Genomic DNA, 15,282 nt, shown 5'->3' on the forward strand with positions numbered 1-15,282 from the left:
TCTCCGTATTAGCCGGGTTGGATCCACAAGGTGCACAGGGGCGGGAGGGGCAGGCTTAGCTTGCTTTGCCATTGGTGGTCCCCTGTGGGAGGGCCCTGCAACACTGAGAGGAAGACAGGCCGACCCATCAGAGGGATGAATCCACAGAAGCACAGTGTTGGGTGTTTGTGCAGTGCAAGCAAGTTCGGTTATGGGAACTGGTTCCCTTTGGGATTTTGGCTGGGGGGTGGGAGAGGGAGATGATGCTGGCCAGTGCCTATGTTCCCCGCTGAGCTGAGTTCTGTCTTCCAGGGCTCAACACCTCTCTCTCCTGGTGTCCTCTCACCCTCCCTCTCTCTGAGAAGAGCTGTTGACTTTTAACATTCCAGATGTTAAGTCCTGCTGGCTGTCAGAACTCACGGAGTCCGGCCCCTCTGCTTTTGCAAGCCACACTTGGAGGCTGTGCCTTGCTGGGCGGGCTGCCCCTCCACTGCCCTGGTTCCCCCCCCCCATCTGTGTAGCACTCATCGCCTCTCCACCCTTCCTACCCTCTTCCCTGGGCCTCTTGTCTATGCTTGGATCTAAAGATTCCATTCTGCTAGTCTTGTGGAAGTTTTCTGGGTTCTTTAGGCAGGTGTGGGTGGAATCTAAATGATCAGCCAGACACAGTGAGCCCAGTGTCCTCCTATGCCACCATCTTCTCCCAAGTCTGTATATGTGGGTCTTTTAAATCTCTCTTAATGGAGACTCTTATCCCCCAGACATAATTTGGTAGCATATTTTCACCACAGAGAAGTTAAAAAATTAGAATCCAGAAAAGAAAATTGAAAATCTTTCCTATAGCTGCACTCCATCCCTTGGAGGATATGCTGCTTTGATTTTATTTTTTATGTGATATATTAGGTAAAATATCAGGCCTCAATAATTACAAGAAGATTGAAATCACATCATGCACCTTTTCTGACCACAACACTATGAAACTAGTATTCAACCACATGAAAAAAATTGGAAAGACCATAAATACACAAATAGATGGAGGTTGAACAACATGCTACTAAACAATGAGTGGCTTAACCAGGAAATCAAAGAAGAAATCAAAAAGTATATGGAAATCAAATGAAAATGAAAACACATGGCCCAAAACCTTTCAGATGAAACAAAAGTGGTCCTAAGAGGGAAGTATATAGCAGTACAGGTCTATATCAAGAAGCAAGAAAAATCTCAAATAAACAACCTAACCTTACATCCAAAGGAGCTACAAAACGAAAAGCAAAATCAGCCTAAAGCCAGCAGAATGAAGGAAATTATAAAGATTAAAGCAGAACTACATGATATAGAAACTAAAAAGACAATAGAACAGATCAATGAAACCAGAAGCTGGTTCTTAAGAAAAAAAAAAAACACAGACACAGAGAAACAAACAAAACAGGGGTGCCTGAGTGTCTAAGTCGGTTAAGCATCTGACTCTTGATTTTGGCTCAGGTCGTGATCTCACGGTTTGTGAGATAAAGTACTCCATTTCTTGGGATTCTCTCTCTCCCTCTCTCTCTGCCCCTCCCCTGAGCATGCTCTTTCCTCTCTCTGTCTCATAAATAAACATTTAAAAAATAAATAACATTGATAATCTCTAGCCATACTTATCAAAAAGAAAAGAGAAAGGACCCAAATAAATAAAATCACAAATGAGAGAGGAGAAATAAAAACCAACACCAGCAAAATACAATTTTAAGATAATACAAAAAATATATGCCAAAAATTGGACAACCTGAAAGAAATAGATTAATTTGTAGAAACATATAAACTACCAAAACTGAAACAGGCAGAAATAGAAAACTTGAACAGACTGGTAACCAGCAAAGAAATTGAATTCAGTAATCAAAAAACTCCTCCGTATGAGACACCACCTCACACCTGTCAGAATGGCTAAAATTAGCAACAGAAGAAACAACAGGTGTTGGTGAGGATGTGGAGAAAGGGGGAGCTCTCTTGCACTGTTAATGAGAATGCAAATTGCTGCAGCCACACTGGAGAATAGTATGGAGGTTCCTCAAAAAGTTAAAAATGGAACTAACCACAATCCAGTAATTACATTACTAGGTATTTACCCAAAGTATACAAAAATACAAAGTCTAAAGGGTACATGCATCCTGATGTTTATAGCAGCATTACCTACAATAGCCAAACTATGGAGAGATCCCAAATGTCCATGAACTGATGAATGGAATAATACTCAGCCATCAAAATTAATGAAATCTTGCTTTTACAACACCATGGACAGAACTAGAGTGTATTATTCTAAGCAAAACAAGTGAATCAGAGAAAGACAGATACCATAGGATTTCACTCATGTGGAATTTAAGAAACAAAACAGATGAATACATGGGAAGGGGGGTAAATAGAGGAGAGAGGGAATCAAACCACAAGAGACTTAATGATAGAAAACAAACTTAGGGTTGATGGAGGGAGATGGGTGAGTGATGGGCTAGATGGGTGAGGTGTATTAAGGAGGGCGTTTGTTATGATGAGCACTGGGTGTTGTATTTAAGTGATGAATCACTGAATTCTTCTCCTGAAACCAGTATTGTACTGTATGTTAACTAAAATTAAATAAAAAGTAAAAAAATATATATATTTCTTCTTTTTCTTTCTCTCTTTCTTCTCCTTCTAGCACTTCCATTATGCATATGTTAAGCTTTTTTAATTGTCCCATAGTTCTTGAATATTCTGTTCTTTTTCATTCTTTTTTACCTTTCCATTTCAGTTTTTGAAGTTATTATTGACATTTCTACAAGGTTGCTAGTTCTTTCCTTGAAGATTTCCTAGTCCAATGCCTATCATATTCTTCATTTCTTCTATGTCTTTGTTTTCTAGCTTTTCCTTTTCATTCTTTCTTAGTTTGTATGTCTCTGTATACACAACCTATTTTCTTCTGCATGATGTCCAATTTTTCCATTATAGCTCTTAGCATACCAGTTAAAATTGTTTTAAATTCCTGGTCTGATAATTCCAACATGTCTGTGATATCTGGGTCTGGTTTTGATGCTTGTTCTGTCCTTTCGAACATTATGTTTTGTCTTTTAATATGGCTTGTAATTTACTGAAAGCTGGACATGATATACTGAACAAAAGGAACTAAATAGTCCTTCAGTGTGAGATTTTATGTTTCTGTGATGAGTAGTTAGGCTGTATTTATTGTTTGAAATAATGTAGGTATCAGAAGCTAAATATTCTGCTGGTTTCCTTGTTTTTCTCTCTCTTATTATTTTTGGGTTTCCCTAGAAACCTCTTAAATAAGATCTATCTGAGATGTGCAGTCCTTTCCTGTTATTATATAGAAACATTATTGATGTGATGGCAAGGTGAGTGTTTGGTAGGGGAAGACCTATTATTGGTTATATTTTTAGTGAGCCTGTGTCTCTAAGTTGTGACCTTCACAAGTACTTAATTTTGTTGGCCCATGTCTTATGTGAGACAGAAAAGCTAAAGGGGTCTGGGATTGGGTACTTCCCTTCTCTAGGTCATTTAGGCTCTGGTAGAATTCTAGTCAGGCTATGTGAAATGGTTTATTCTGAGGTTAAGCCTTATTAATATATGAATTACTTTGGGTATATTTCAAAATGGCCATTTTCCACTTCCCCCGTCAAAACCACAAGGAAGTTTTCTCTGAAATTCGCTGTGAGAATGCTGTGAGAATCTGGTAGAGCTTTTGGAGGCAAAACTCACAGCACTGTGGTTTCCTCCTAGACTGGGCATCTAAACTTGTCCCCACTGAGCCTTGAGCAATGCATCAATTACAACTTAGGTTTTCCTACCCCAGTAGTGGTTCCCATGGAGATTTCTTCTCTTGAGTCTCTATTCCAGTAAATTGTAATTCTCTGTATCTGTCTGTCTTTCCAATTTTCAGGGCAGAAGTTTGCACTGTGACCTCAATTCTCTGCTGAATGTATGAAGAGTTGTTGATTTTTAATTTGTTAATCTGTTTTTTTTTTATTGTGAGGATAAGAGTGACAACAACTAAGCTCCTTGCATGCTGGACCAAAGACTAGAAGTCATCATTAGTACTATTTTTAGTCAGTACATTTTTTTTTGAAATTATGTGTTGGTTCAGTTCCTTGCCATTTTAATTAAACAGATCTTTTGTATTTATGGTATTTATACTCAACATTATTTATCACCACACGATCCTAAGGCGGTGACTCATTTCTCTTGGCATTCCCATGATAGTCCCCAGATCTATGTAGAACCTGTTTTCTTTGTTATGGCTTTAAAAATAGTTTATTTCTGTCCCTTATAATAGTCCTGAAGTAAATCATCCAGGTTGGTTAGCAGCTGTGCTCCACAGAGTTATTAGGGACCCCATTGTCTTCTGCTTTAGTGGCTCAGCATCCCTTGGACATTGTCCTCATATGCATGATCTGTACTGGGTCACAGGTACCTCTGCTTACAGTTGTTTGGAGAGAAACCAGTCACATGGGCACATCACTTGCTTCAAAGGGCTAAACATCCTGAAAGCTTTCCATTCTTATTAAACATCGAAGCTTATTAATGCCAATTCTTCAAAAATGTTTCATATTAGTTTTGAGTTTTTATTTTTTATTTTTAATATAATTTATTGTTAAATTGGTTTCCATACAACACCCAGTGCTCATCCCAACAGGTGCCCTCCTCAATGCCCATCACCCACTTCCCCCTCCCTCCCATCCCCCACCAACCCTCAGTTTGTTCTCAGTATTTAAGAGTCTCTTATGGTTTGCCTCTCTCTCTCTCTCTCTCTCTCTCTCTGTAACTTTTTTCTCCCCTTCCTTTCCCCCATGGTCTTCTGTTAAGTTTCTCAGGATCCACATATGAGTGAAAACATATGGTATCTGTCTTTCTCTGACTGATTTCACTTAGCATAACACTCTCCAGTTCTATCCATGTTGCTGCAAATGACCAGATTTCATTCTTTCCCATTGACAAGTAGTATTCCGTTGTATATATAAACCACATCTTCTTTATCCATTCATCACTTGATGGACATTTAGGCTCTTTCCATAATTTGGCTATTGTTGAAAGTGATGCTATAAACATTGGGGTACATGTGCCCCTATGCATCAGCACTCCTGTATCTCTTGGGTAAATTCCTAGCAGTGCTATTTCTGGGTCATAGGGTAGACCTGTTTTTAATTTTTTGAGGAACCTCCACACTGTTTTCCAGAGCGGCTGCACCAGTTTGCATTCCCACCAACAGTGCAAGAGGGTTCCAATTTCTCCACATCCTCACCACATCTATATTCTCCTGCTTTATTCATTTTAGACATTCTGACTGGCGTGAGGTGGTATCTCAGTGTAGTTTTGATTTGTATTTCCCTGATGATGAGTGATGTTGAGCATCTTTTCATGTGTCTTTGGGACATTTGGATGTCTTCTTTAGAGAAGTGTCTATTCATGTCTTCTGCACATTTCTTCACTGGATTATTTGTTTTTCAGGTGTGGAGTTTGGTGAGTGCTTTATAGAATTTGGATACTAGCTTTTTATCTGATATGTCACTTGCAAATATCTTTTCCCATTCCATTGGTTGCCTTTTATTTTGTTGATGGTTTCCTTTGCAGTGCAGCTTTTTATTTTGATGAGGTCCCAATAGTTCATTTTTGCTTTTAATTCCCTTGCCTTTGAAGATATGTCGAGTAAGAAATTGCTGCTAGAACCTGTTCTCTGATATGAATTTCATGAAACAGGATCCTGTGGTAGACAAGTTGAACATAATGCCTCAGTACTTCCTGCAGGATTCCCTTCTTTCTAACTAGAACACCAGAACTCACTTTTTGATGTCTGCCTTTCACACTAATATGTCCTCATTCATTTTCTTGGTTCTGGATGGCCCTCACAAGGACACTTGTGAATGCTCTGGGTATATTTTAAAATTGCTACTTTCCCCCTTTTCTGTTCTTCCTCCTCTCTAAGGTCCAAATGGAAGAACTTTCTAGGGTGTTAGGGGAAGACATTCTCCTCTAGACAACAGGGACATATATACCCCCAGAGACATATCTTAAAATATAACTTCAAATGAATTTTTAAATGTATAAAATATGCAGAAAATGTAAAAATGGTCCAAGTGCTAAAATATGGATAAAAACTTCAAACAAAAGTGTCCTTAAACAGGAAATAGTGCTTCAATAATAACATTATTGAGAAAAAATTCCCATCAAAGAAGGAAGTAGTGACTTAAAATAGTATTTATTAATCAGTTTTCAACTAAAATGTAAAGTTTTACCTCCATGGAGAAGTATACAAGAGTCTCTAGAGGCCCTGGAAAGACTGATTCAAATAAAGGTCTATGTGATGACAAGTAGAATGCTACCTACTTGGTAGGACTGGTGCAACTCAGGAAGCCCAAGCCTTCATCTAGGATCACTTCTGTGGGAAAAGTCCCTGAGACCTTGTGGGATCCAACTAAACACATGTTCATTATAAGGGAACCTAGGGGACTGATCTGTGCCTCTTATACCAAATCATTAGGAACTTATATTGGTTGTCCTAAAGATTTCATAAGGGAGATTGGTTTTAGGGTTTACTCATTTAAAATAGGTTTATCTCCATTAGGCATATATGTATTCTCAGATCTCCCTTTTCCTCTTCTAGATTCTTAGGTTTTCTCTTTACTCTCCAACCAAATAGTCTCTGAATCCCACTGGTTTTATTTCTCCCTCTGAGAGCTTTTCTTATATATTTCAATCTCTTATAATTTTTATTCAGACAAGTGTTTATTCCTAGCTTCTTCCTGCAGGATCATATATCCATTCCATTTTTAACACTAGATTCATGTAGGTGATAAATGATTAGGGTTAGAGATATGGCTTTGTGATCAGAAAACAAAAGAATCTCAATTCCTGGTCCTGCTTTCCCTACAAGGCAGTGGGAATAATTATAGGTAGAAGAAAACTCACCTATGAATTTAACACAAATGAGCATGTACTTTTTAAATGTTTATTTATTTATTTATTTTTGTGAAGGAGAGAGACGAGAGCAGGAAGGAACAGAGAGAGAGTGAGGCAGAGAATCCCAAGCAGGCTGCATGCCGTCAGCACAGAGCCTGATGCAGAGCTCAGACTCATGAACTGTGAGATCATGACCTGAGCTAAAATCAAGAGTTGGACACTTAACCAACTGAGCCACCCAGGTGCCCCAAGCATGTATTTTTAAGAGAGACATTGTTTGGAGTCATTTCATATGTAGTGTCCTGTCAACAAGGCCTTGGCAAATGTACACTTAAGCAATTAATAGCTATAAATAAACAAGAATCACACAACATAAGACCACTGCAAAGAAACTAATGCAACATGAACATTTGTGAAGTTGCATCACTGACTAGAATTTGGAAAATATGAGACTGATCCCAAAGAAAGTTTCGCTTCTTTCAATTCAGTACTTATTTGGTCATTAACTAGTCACCAAGACACACACACACTAAGTATGTACCTTGTTGGTAGTGACTTATAGCAAATAATACTAACTGTAGCATTATGAAAGTAACCAGAGCAAAAGAAAAGTTAATTTTTAATAGTTGGTGATTAACACTGAATACTAAGTTCATCTCATTTCAAAAATGTAAATGAGCATGAAAAATAGCAAAACGGGAGATTCCCATTTTACATACCACTAACAAAGTTAAATTCTCAGGCAGAGTAAACACAAAATATTTGAAGAAAAATAATTTTATATATTTGAATGCAGAAGAATTAAATAACATAGACAAAGGCCAATCAGTGCAGGAATAAAAGAAGCTTGACTACATTAAAAGTATTAACCTATACTTTACAAAAGCTAATCAAAATATGATAGCTAATATCTATTAATTTTTTTCTATATAGAGCAATTTCTATGAGCTTTACTGGGATTGTGCTTTTGAATTCTTTGGGAAAAGCCAGATTGTAGGTTTTGTTATTAGTATCATTTCTTATATGTATAGAGTTAGTTATAGAGAAGGTATGTAACTTTCTTAAGAACATGCTACCAATATGAGGTTGAGTAGATATATAATCTTCAGTATTCTGAGCTCAGAGTATCTATTTCTTAACTACTAAATGCCACTGCCCCCATAAGGCCAGGTGTAATTTAAGCCAAAACCCAGGAGAAGATATTTGCATATAATAAAATGACACAAGGTACTATGCATATATAATGAAATACCATACATAAATTAGGCAAAAGATAATATTCTAAGTTCATAATAGGCAAATGATAGGAAAAGGCAGCTCAAAGAAAAGAAAAACTGAATGGCCAAAGAGCATATGATAAAATGGTCAACCTTCATACTTACAAATCATGGGATTGCTAAATAAAAACACACTTGGATTCCATATTTTCTACCTACACGAAAGAAAAAATATTGAAAGTCAGATAATTCATGTGATGGTGAGCATGATGAACAAAGATAATACTTTCAGTTGAGAATGAAAAATAGAACAGGTACACTGGGAGGGAAGGAGTCAAGATGGCAGAGAAATAGGAGGACCTGGATTTTTCTCATCCCTCAAACAGAGCTGTATTGTGGTCAGATCACTTGGAACACCCAGGAAATCGAGCAGCAGAAAAGTCTCCACAGTTGGAGGGAGACTGCTTGGCAGAATCGAAGTGCGTATATGTGAGTTGGGGGAGATAAAATGGCAGAGCTATGGAGGAGAGGGACCCTTTTCTGTGAAGAAACAAAAGGGAGAGAAAAAAGAGAGGTTTTCAAAGTGCAGCATCAAGTTATCACAAGAGGAAAACCTCTCTGGACCACGGACTGGGGGTGAGAAGTGCTGAGAGTCCCAGTCTTTTTTGCAAATAGCTTTTGGAGTGGAAACTCTGAGGTTTTGGAAGTTCATGACTTTCTCCTGAGCAGAGCCTTGGCATGAGTTCCTTGGGAGGAGGGAGCCGGCCCCAGAGTGCATAGTGTGGTATAGTGATCTCCAGGGGGCATTGAGAGAGAACATTCCCCTTCTTGGAGTACTTTGGGAAGAGGGTTTATTGCCTTCCCAAGGACAAAAGACCCTGCTGGTGCCAGCCAAAGGCTTTTCAAGAGAGTAAGGAGAGACTTACTCTAGAGCAAGGGAGTGGAGCTGTGGTGTGCCAGGTCCTTTAAGACTTTGGGCTTTGAATCCCAGCCAAGCACCAAGGGCAAGGCTCAGGAGAACTGTGGCTCAGGGCAAGCTGACTGCCCTCGCTATTCTGTGAGGGCTGCCTGAACAACATGGGTTGAGATCCCCGGTCTGGGGAGGAGAGACTGGGGTAGCACAATTTCCCCCTTCCAACACCAACACTGTGGGACTTCAGATAGCAGCACAGCAGCCTCCAGTGGACAAGGGACACACTTATACCAAACCCGCCCCTCTGTGCCTGGCAACTTCTTATTTACTGGAAGAACACTGACTGACCCAACATAACAGGCCTCTCTTCCAGACCAGCACAGCCAACATCCCCAGGCACTGACAAGTCTTTTTTTCTCTTTTTCCCCACCCTCTTCTTTTTTTCTTTTGGAATCAAGCTCATAGTTTCTTTCTTTTTTGCCATTTCTTATTATATATTTTCTTATTTTTTGATCATGATTTTTAGTCTATTCTTTTACTTCCCTTCTCTTTTCTTCTGCTTTCTTTCTTTATCTTTTCCTTTATCTTCTCTTGGAATCAGCTTGATAGTTTTTTGATTCTCTGGTTTTCTTTTCTCCCCTTTACTTTCTCTCTTTTTAAGCTTCCCCAGACCTATTTTTTCTCATGGTTACTTCAACAAACAAAATCAAAGCACACCTAGTTAAAGGTCCAAACACCCCATCACTGCAAGCAAGGAGGAGCTCTTCAGAGTACTGACCATTGGATTAAAGCAGCCAAAATGCAACACCAGAAACACTTCCTGTAGTGCCAGGCCCTGGACAGTATATGACCCCTTTTTAATATAGCAGTACTCTCAGGCACAGGACACATAACATGCTTATAAAACGCACAAAAGACAGAAATTTAGCCAAAATGACAAGATAGAGAAATTCTCCCCAAAAGAGGTTAAGAAGAAAGTACAGCCAGAGAATTGCTCAAAACAGATATAAACAATATATCTGAACAAGAATTTAGAACAACAGTTATAAGACTAATAGCTGGTCTTGAGAAAAGCATAGAAGACACAGAGAAACCCTTGCTGCAGAGATCAAAGGCCTAAGAACTAGTCACAATGAATTAAAAAATGCTATAACTGAGACGCTAAATAAACTAGATACAGTGACAGCGAGGACTGAGAAGCAAAGAAGAGAATAGGTGAAATAGAAGATGAAATTCTGGAAAATAATGAAGCTAAAAAAAAATAAAGAAGGGAAATTACAGTATCATGATGGGAGACTTAGAGAACTAAATGATTTCATGAAACAACACAATATCTGTATCATAGGAATCCCAGAAGAAGAAGAGCAAGACAATGGGGCAGAAGGTTTATTTGCAGAAATTATAGCTGAGAACTTCCCTATTCTTGGAAAGGAAATAAGTATCCAAGTCCAATAGGCACAGAGAACTCTCATCAAAATCAACAAAAACAGGTCAACAGCATGACATATAGTGAAACTTGCAAAATACAAAGATAAAGAGAAAATTCTAAAAGAGCTAGGGACCAAAGGCCCTTAACCTACAAGGGTAGACATATAAGGGTAGTAGAAGACCTGTCCACTGAAACTTGGCAAGCCAGAAGGGAGTGGCAGGAAGTATTCAATGTGCTGACTAGGAAAAATATGCAGCCAAGAATCCTTTATCCATCGATGTTGTCATTCAGAATAGGAGAGGTAAAGACTTTCACAGGCAAACAAAAACTAAAGCAGTTCATGACCATTAAACCAGCCCTGCAAGAAATTCTAAGGGGAACTATCTGAGTAGAAAGCAGCAAAGACTACACAGGACCAGAGAACATCACTAGAAACATGAAATCTACAGATAACACAATGGAACTAAATTCATATCTTTCAATAATCACTCTGAATGTAAATGGACAAAATGCCCCAATCAAAAGACATAGGGTATCACAATGGATAAACAAAACAAAACAAGATCCATCCTATAAGAGACGTGTTTTAATTTTTTAACATTTATTTATTTTTGAGAGACAGAGACAGAGCACAAGAAGGGGAGGGGCAAAGAGAGATGGAGACACTGAATCCGAAGCAGGCTCCAGGCTCTAAGCTGTCAGTACAGAGCTCAACACGGGCTTGAACTCATGAACCGTGAGATCATGACCTGAGCCAAAGTCAGATGCTTAACTGACTGAGCCACCCAGTCACCCCTGTAAGAGACACTTTTTAGACCTTAAGACACCTCCAGATTGAAGTGAGGGGATGGAGAACAATCTATCATGCTAATGGACATCAAAACAAAGCTGGAGTAGCCATACCTATATCAGACAAACTAGATTTTAAAAGAAAAATTGTAACAAGGGATGAAGAAGGGCATCATATCATAATTAATGGGTCTATCCATAAAGAAGGGCTAACAATTATAAATATTTATGCCCCCAACTTGAAACATCCAAACATATCAGTCAATTAATCATAGACATAAGCAAACTTATTGATAATAATAGCATTATTGTAAAAAGACTTTAATACTCTACTTATAACAATGGACAAATCATCTAAGCAGAAAATCAATAAGGAAACAAAGGCTCTGAATGATACACTGCATCAGATGGACTTAACAGATATATTCAGAACATTTCATTCTAAAGCAGCAGAATGCATATTATTCTTGAGTGCACATGGAACATTCTCCAGAATAGATCACATACTGGGACATAAATCAGCCCTCAACAAGTACAAAAAGATTGAGATCATAGCATGCATATTTTCAGATCACAACGCTATGAAACTTGAAATCTACAAGAAAAAATTTGGAAAGCCCTCAAATACATGGAGGTTAAAGACCATACTACTAAAAAATTAATGGGTTAACCAGAAAATTAAAAATAAATTAAAAAAACACATGGAAATGAAAATGAAAATATGACAGTCAAAACTCTTTGGAATGCAGCAAAGTTAGTGTTAAGAGGAACATACATTGTAATTCAGGCCTATCTCAAGAAGCAAGAAAGGTCCCAAATACACAACCTACCCTTACACCTCAAGTAGCTAGAAAAGGAGCAGCAAATAAAGCCCAAAGCACACAGAAGAAGGGAAATAAAGATTAGAGCAGAAATAAATGATACAGAATTTAAAAATAACAGAATAGATCAACGAAACTAAGAGCTAGTTTTTAAAAAAAATAAATAAAATTGATAAACACATAGACAGACTTCTCAAGAAGAAAAGAGGACCACAATAGATAAAATCACAAATGAAAGAAGAAAGATCACAACCAAGCACAACAGATATACAAACACTTATAAGAGAATACTATGAAAAATTATATGCCAACAAACTGGGCAATCTGGAAGAAATGGACAAATTCCTAGACACTCACAATTGCCAAAACTCAAACAGGAAGAAATAGAAAATTTGAACAGGCCCATAACCAATAAAGAAAATCTTTCAACAAATATGAGTCCGTTTCAAAAATCTTCCAACAAATATGAGTCTGAGCCAGATGGCTTCCCAGGGGAATTCTACCAGACATTTAAAGCAGAGTTAATACCTATTCTTCTCAAACTGTTCCAAAAAATACAAATGGAAGGAAAGTTTCCAAGATCATTCTATGAAGCCAGCTGTGCCTTGATTCCAAAACCAGACAAAGACCCCATTAAGAAGGAGAATTTCAGGCCAATATCCCTGATAAACCTGGGTGGAAAAATTCTCGACAAGATACTAGCAAATCAAATGCAACAGTACATTGAAAGAATTATTCACCACGATCAAGTGGGACTTATTCTTGGCCTGAAGAGGTCATTCAATATCTGCAAATCAATCTGTGTGATACACCATATTAATAAAAAAAGGATAAGAACCATATGATTCTCTCCATAGATGCAGAAAAAGCATTTGACAAAATACAGCATCCTTTCTTGGTGAAAACCTCAAGAAAGCAGGAACATACCACAACATCATAAAGGCCATATATAAAATATCCACAACTAATATCACTCTTAAAGGGGAAATACTGAGCTCTTTCCCCTTAAGATCAGGAACAGAACAGGGATGTCCACTCTCGCCACTGTTGTTCAATATAGTACTGGAAGTTCTAGCAACAGAAATCAGAAAATAGAATGAAATAAAAGGTATCCAAATCAGCAAAGAAGAAGTCAAACTCTCACTCTTCACAGACGACATGATACTCTACATGGAAAACCCAAAAGACTCCACCAAAAAACTGCTAGAGCTGATACATGTATTCAGCAAAGTTACAGGATATAAAATAAATGTACAGAAATCAGTTGCATTTTTATACACCAATAATGAAGCAGTAGAAAGAGATATCAAGGAATTGATCCCATTTACATTTGCACCAAAACCCATAAGATACCTAGGAATAAACCAAACCAAACAGGTAAAAGATCTGTATTCTGAAAACTATAGAAAGCTTATGAAAGAAATTGAAGAAGACACAAGAAATGGAAAAACATTCCATACTCATGGATTGGAAGAACAAAAGTTTTTAAAATGTCTATACTACCCAAAACAATCTACACATTCAGTGCAATCCCTATCAAAATACCACCAGCATTCTTCACAGAGCTCGAACAAAAAATCCTAAAATTTGTATGGAGCCTGAAAAGACCTTGAATAGCGAAAGTAATGTTGAAAAAGAAAACCAAAGCTTGAGGCATCACAATTCTGGCCTTCCAGCTGTATTACAAAGCTGTAACCATCAAGAGAGTATGGTGTTGGCACAAAATCAGACCATAGATTAATGGAATAGAATAGATAACAAAGAAATGGACCCACAGGTACATGGCCAACTAATCTTCAACAAAGCAGGAAAGAGTATCCAATGGAAAAAAGACAGTCTCTTTGGCAAATGGTGCTGGGAAAACTGGACAGTGTCATGAAGAAGAATGAAACTGGACCACTTTCTTATACAATACACAGAAATAAATTCAAAGGATAAAAGGCCTAAATGTGAGACAAGAAACCATCAAAATCCTTCAGGAGATAATAGGCAGCAACCTCTTTGACCTCAGCAGCAGCAACTTCTTACTTGATATGTTTCTGGAAGCAAGGTAAATAAAAGTAAAAATGAACTATTGAAACCTCATCAAGATAAAAAGCTTCTGCATAGTGAAAGAAACAATCAACAAAACTAAAATGCACCTTACAGAATGGGAGAAGATATTTGCAAATGACATATCTTATAAAGTGTTAGTATCCAAAATTTATAAAGAACTTACCAAACTCAATACCCCCAAAAAAAATAATCCAGTGAAGAAATGGGCAGAAGACATGAATAGACACTTTTCCAAGAAGACATCCAGATGGCTAACAGACATGAAAAGATGCTCAATATCAGTCATCATCAGGGAAATACAAATCAAAACCACAATGAGATACAACCTCACACCTATAAGAATGGCTAAAATTAACAACTCAGGAAACAACACATGTTCGCTAGGATGCAGAGAAAAGGAAACCCTTTTGTACTGTTGGTGGGAATGCAAACTGGTGCAGCCACTCTGGAAAAAAGTGTGGCAGTTCCTCAAAAAATTAAAAATAGACCTACCCTATGACCCAGCAATTAGACTACTATGTATTTATCCAAAGGACAGAAAAATGTTAATTCAAAGGGGCACATGCACCCCAATGTTTATAGCAGCCCTCTCAACAATAGCCAAATTATGGAAAGAGCCCAAATGTCCATCAACTGATGAATGGATAAAGAAGAGGTGCTGTGTGTGTGTGTGTGTGTGTGTGTGTGTGTGTGTGTGTGTGTATACACATATACACACATATTGGAATACTACTCAGTAATAAAAAAGAATGAAATCTTGCCATTTGCAACAACGTGGATGGAACTAAAGGGTATTATGCAAGCGAAATAAGTCAGTCAGAGAAAGATATATGATTTTACTCATAAGTGGAATTTTAGAAACTCAACAGATGAACATAGGGGAAGGGAAGAAAAAATAAAATGAAAACAGACAGGGAGTCAAACCATAAGAGATTCTTCAGTACAGAGAACAAACTGAGGGCTGCTGGAGGTGGGTGGTTGTGGGATGGGTTAAATGTTTGATATACATTAAGGAGCACACTTTTGGGGATGAGCACTGGGTGTCCTATGTAAGAGATAAATTAGGGTTCTACTCCTGAAGCCAAGACTACAATGTATGTTAACTAACTTGAATTTAAATAATAAAAAAGCTACAGATACATTGGGGATTGGCAGTATTGA

This window comes from Panthera tigris, chromosome X (assembly GCF_018350195.1).
Source record: "Panthera tigris isolate Pti1 chromosome X, P.tigris_Pti1_mat1.1, whole genome shotgun sequence".
Taxonomy (NCBI): Eukaryota; Metazoa; Chordata; class Mammalia; order Carnivora; family Felidae; genus Panthera; species Panthera tigris.